Source organism: Populus trichocarpa, chromosome 16 (assembly GCF_000002775.5).
Source record: "Populus trichocarpa isolate Nisqually-1 chromosome 16, P.trichocarpa_v4.1, whole genome shotgun sequence".
In the NCBI taxonomy this organism is placed as follows: Eukaryota; Viridiplantae; Streptophyta; class Magnoliopsida; order Malpighiales; family Salicaceae; genus Populus; species Populus trichocarpa.
Window position 1 is genome coordinate 1,914,472 of NC_037300.2, and position 5,930 is coordinate 1,920,401.

The window sequence follows — 5,930 nt, forward strand, 5'->3', positions numbered from 1 at the left end:
CAAATATTTGACACTCTAACAAGTATGCATTGCTCCTGTGCGCTATATGAACATTAAGTTGTATATACACCCCAAACAAACCCTTAAAACCATTAAAGTTGGCCCTCTTCTACCGCCTAGAGAACTTAATATCAAGTTTGACCAGGTGCAGGCATGCACATGGGAATGTTATTCCAAGGATAAGAGGCTACAGAGGTCTTCTAAGCTAACCTCGCGTCGTTCCTTGGGTCCCTGCATGCCGAAAGCTTCAATTGCCTGTTTCTTCCTTTCCTGCATCATCAATATCCTTTCTTCAATGCTATCTTGAACAATCAATCTAACAATTATTACATTCTTCTCCTGTCCATATTGGTGAACACGGTCTATTGCCTGTTCCTCAAATTCTGAGTTCCACCACGGCTCCATTAAGTAGACTTCGGAAGCAGCTGTGAGGTTTATGCCGGCTCCTGAAACTTTAACGTTCGCAAGCAGTGTTGGGAAAATCCGACCGGGGGTGTACTGATATTTGCTCATAGGAGGGTAAAGCACACTGGCACACAATATTTAACGTGGTTCGGCAAAACCGCCTACATCCACGGGAGAGTCTATATTATTGAGATATATAGAGAAAGGATTACAACATATATGGAGGAGGAGGATCACTTCACTCTCTCAACTCCCAGCTCTTAACTGCTGCACTTGCAGCTGCTGCAATGGCAGCAAGGCTGCTGCCATTGCAGCCTCTCTTTCTCTCTTGATCTCTCTACTGCACTCACGTTCTCTCTCTCATTTTGCTCTCTCATAATGTCTCTATTTATAGGCATTTCATGGCAGCTGTTCTTGCTTTGTTGTCAACTTTGGTGGCTGCCAAACTCCAGCTCATTCAACAATGGTGGCTGCCAACCTTTGACATCTTGGATGGGTGCACATGCAATGGCAACAACCCAACAATCACCCCCTTTGCCATTCATGTGGGGCAACTGTCCTCTTGCTTCTTCAGCACAGGCTTGCATCTTGCAGCTCTTCCAAGCTTACCATTCTGAGAGCGTCTTTGGCCAAGTTTGCAGGTACTTGCCAAACCTTTCAATCACCAGAGTCACCAAAGCACACCTTTTCTCACACAAAAGGATCACTACAACCAGATGGTCTGCCACTTCACATCTGAAGAGTGTTAACGCTTGTCTCTGGGACACAACATTCCCCTTCGAGCGTATCAACCATGCTCGGTCCGGAATGGTTCATCAAGCCTCACATCAAGGCTTACAACACCCCCTCAAACGGAAATTTATATTTCCAAGTGCGACAGTCATTATCTGAGTATCTCAATATGATCACGAGCTCACCACTCTTCCAAGAGTCTACTCATCCAGGAGTTGCGCCTGCCCTCTGTTCCACCCTAGGAACCACGCCTTACTTCTCCGTGAGTCTCCCGCTCTTAGTCGTAAGAGTCCAGGTAGCTCTCCACCTTTAACCATGGGGGCAGCCCATAAAGGTTGATCCATATCTATCTTCATACTCTGAGTATTACAATGCCATTACCGAGCTCACCACCTTGACAAGAGTCAACTCGTTCTCGGAACCTGCGCATGCCCTTCTGCTTCTTCATAGCAGCCGCGTCTTAATGCTCCACAAGTCATCCACTTATTGTCCAAGGCAAATGTCTTCTAGCTAATTGATCTTTAGCATGGGGGCAATATCCATGAAAGTCAATCCTGCATTTGTCTTCATACTCATCATAGCCACTTCATTGGCTATCCATCTGTCCACTCATATCCAGCCATCACATTGGCTCTGGGGTTGTTCTGAACTTGGGCTCCTATCGTGGCCCACACACCTTCTCCTTAGGTGTCTCCGCTCGTCGTTATGCGGCGGTCTAATCTTGGGCTCATATCATGGCCCTTACACACCTTCCATCTAAGGTGTCTTCGCCCGTTGTCATGGGGCGGTCGCATCCTCCTTCAGCTGAGATGCTTCAAAGTGGCTCCAAAAAAGTTCTCTACCACCATGTGCACTATGGGAGAGATAACTGCCACTGATTACATAGAAAGAGAAACTTGCGGTATACTCCTCGCAATCCTCCACCTCGATTTCTATGTTTGGAGCTTCTGTGCCTTTCTGCTTGACAGCTCCACCTACACCAACTCTCTTTGGTGTCTTCGCCTTTCATCATAGGCGGTCGCCTTTTATCACAGGCGTTTGCACCCCCTCAATTAGGTGCATCTGCAACAGCTCTCTTTCCATCCTTGCATGCATTGGAAAGGTCTTCGCCTGTTGTCTTCATCAAGAGCATAAGAGACTTCCTGTTGTACAAACTTTAACAGTCTCTGCTCTAAGCTTCATCTGGGAACACTTCTTCTCCTTGCACCTATTGTCTCATTATAGTACCTCATTGGATCTTACAGGTACTCCTGCACAATCTCCGTGTGCCCTCGTGCAATTTCTGTTCTCCAGATTTTTCCCTATTCCTTGCTTATGTTTGACAGCAGCTCATCCTGTCACAACACCTGTCCAAGTCAAAATAGGGTGCCAATCTTTATCCCCTTGCTGTATTTCTCTTCCATTATCAGGGTCTTCATCAATTCTCCCTTCGAGAAATCACAGTCACCGAATCTAACTTCTTTGGAGAAATCACCACTTCATCAGATCCTTGATCATACGGAACCCAACTGTTCCCTTGTGCCGTCATCCTGCTAGTCTTCAACCGTTTCATTACAAACTGCTATATATACGAAAATAGTACCGTATGGATAATCCTTCCACTAAGCAAGTTCCCAGGAAAGATTGGAGGGGTCACACTGGTCCCGCTTAAAACCCAACCTCCTAGACAGAACTTCTTAGGCCATATCTATCCATCGTACTGTCTTTTCGTATATACAACCATTTGCTAGCTTTGTTGCGGCTTTCCTTTACAAGTGATCTGGAATATACTGGTTTAATACATGATTTCTCAACATCTGGCGAGACTACCAGTTCTTAGATTCGTCAAGATTGGTCTTCATCAGTTTTCACTCTACACCTCTAATTGTCCACTTGATCGGGTGTCCAGAGTGTCCCAATTTTGCCTTCCTTCAAGGCAGTTAAAATTCTCCCCACTTAGCAGTTCAGCACATGTAATTGGGTAAACATGTGCACGTTCTTCCTCTTCATCTCCATCGACCACCATGATGACCTTCAGATGCCTCCTGATCGGGCAATCTCTTTTGTTAATTTACCACCGCCATTTTTGGTCTCAAATCTCAACGATCGGACCGTACCATTGCATCCGGAACGATCAAATTAGCTGGAAACAAGTCTGAAATCGTCCAAATCGCACTTCAGACGGCTAAGATTTGATCAAAACAATTCTGGCCAGATCAACAGCCCAGATTCAATCTCAGAACCGGTTGCATGTAGACTCCGCTGCACAGAATCTTATCCCTCGGCTCGCGGCTCGGCTCGGCTCAGAAACGGCTCGGCTCAACTCGGCTCGGCTCCGCTCGGCTTGCGTCTGGTGACGTGGCAGGTGGGACCCGTATGCCGACGTGTCTGATGACTGGACGCTTACGTGGCATGCTGACTGGACGCTTACGTGGCATGCTGACTGGGTATACTAGCGTCATCATGACGTCAGGATGACGTCATCCTTATCCGGGTCTGTCGCGTGGGTCGGGTCGTCTGGTATTCGGGTCGGGTCAGGTCATTCGGGTGAGGAAGACGCGTGTGACGCGTGGCGCGCGTCTGTGCGCGTCATTCAGGAGATATAGTTATTCCAAGAGCAAAATGACTACAGAAAGTACACAAACACTCATCCCGAAGCTGACCAAAGACAACTATGATAGTTGGTGCATCAGATTAAAGGCATTTCTTGGTTCACAAGAGTGTTTGGAGATTGTACACTATGGTTATGATGAACCAGAGTCCAAAGAAGAAGAAGATGCTTTACAAGAGGCACAGAAGCAAGCCCTGAAAGTCAACAGAAAGAAGGACAACAAAGCAAAGACCATCATCTACCAAGGTCTTGATGAAGATACATTCGAGATCATAGCTTCCGCTGAAACATCACATGATATATGGGAGGCTCTCCAACAAAAATACAAAGGTGCTGACAGAATCAAGAAGATTCGTCTTCAATCTTTGCGAGGTGAATTTGAGTTATTGCAAATGAAGTCCTCAGAATCTATTTCTGATTATCACACAAGGATTATGGTGATAGTCAATCAGATGAGGAGAAATGGAGAAGCCATCGTCGATTCTCGAATTACTGAGAAAATTTTGAGATCCCTAGATCCAAAATTTGATTTTGTTGTTGTCGCCATTGAAGAGTCCAAGGAAGTGGACAAGTTGACAGTGGATGAACTTATGAGTTCTTTGCAAGCTCATGAGCAGAAGATTGTAAAGAGAAATGGAGATAAGGCCATCGAGCATGCCTTACAAGCAAAGCTGTCTCTCAAGGACAGATATGAGCAAGGGGAGACTTCAACAAGTGGATATACCACTCAAGCAGGAAGTCAACAATCCAGAGGAGGATTCCAGAGATTCCAAGGAAGAGGTTCTTGGAATACAAGCTTTAGAGGAAGAGGTGGTAGAAACACCACCAGAGGAGGTAGAGGACAACAAGCATTCACTCCTAGAGGAAGAGGAGGCGGTTACAATAACCGTGACAAGAGGAATATCCAATGTTATAGTTGCAATCAATTTGGGCACTATAGCACTGAATGCAGAAGGAAAGCTCCGTTGGAGATACGTGAGCAAGCCAACTATGCAGAGAAGGATGACAGAGAAGCTGCATTTCTTGTCCAACAAGAACTTGGCGAGAAACAGGAAAATATATGGTATCTAGATACTGGAGCCAGCAATCACATGTGTGGCTACCGAGAGTTATTTAGTGATCTAAATGAGACCAAGCAAGGTCTAGTTACTTTTGGAGATACCACAAAGGTTCCGTTCAAAGGTAAAGGCAGCATCCCAATCAAGTTGAAGAACGGCGATTCCAGCTACATCGCCAATGTCTATTATGTCCCAGCCATAAAGCAGAACCTGATCAGCTTAGGTCAACTTTTGGAGAGAGGATATACTTTTTACTCGAAGAATTGTCATCTGACAATTAGAGACAACAATTGGAGATTAATGGCCTATGTGAAAATGTCCAAGAATAGGATGTTTCCTTTGAACATCCAATATGATGCAGCAAGGTGTTTAAGTGCCATCACCAACAGTGAAGAATGGCTTTGGCACCTGAGGCTTGGACATCTGAATTTCACGAGCTTGAAGATGCTAGCAAGCAAGAAGATGGTCAAAGGTTTGCCTCACATTGATCATCCAGATGAAGTCTGTGAGAGTTGTGTCCTCAGCAAACATCACAGATCCAGTTTTGCCAAAGAAGTCAACTGGAAAGCAAAGAGGCCATTGGAGTTAGTACACACAGATGTGTGTGGCCCAATAACGCCTATGTCGACTGGAAAGAATAGGTACTTCCTCACTTTTATTGATGATTTTAGTAGAAAGACGTGGATATACTTTCTGAAGAGGAAGTCAGAAGTATTCAATTGTTTTAAAGATTTTAAAGCAATTGTGGAGAAGCAAAGTGGCTACATGATCAGAACAGTGAGATCTGATCAAGGTGGAGAATATACAGCAAATGATTTTGAAGCCTATTGTACACAACAAGGCATCAGACATCAGACAACACCAGCTTATACACCACAGCTGAATGGTGTAGCTGAAAGGAAGAATCGCACGATTCTTGACATGGCAAGAAGTCTGCTCAAAGCAAAGAAGTTGCCCAAGCAATACTGGGCTGAAGCTGTATCATGTGCAGTGTATCTACTGAATCGCTGCCCAACCAGAAGTTTGCAAGGAGTCACTCCAGAAGAAGCATGGAGTGGTCACAAACCAAGTGTTACTCATCTACGAGTCTTTGGTTGTGTGGCATATGCAAAGATCCCAGATGCAAGAAGGAGAAAACTCGATGA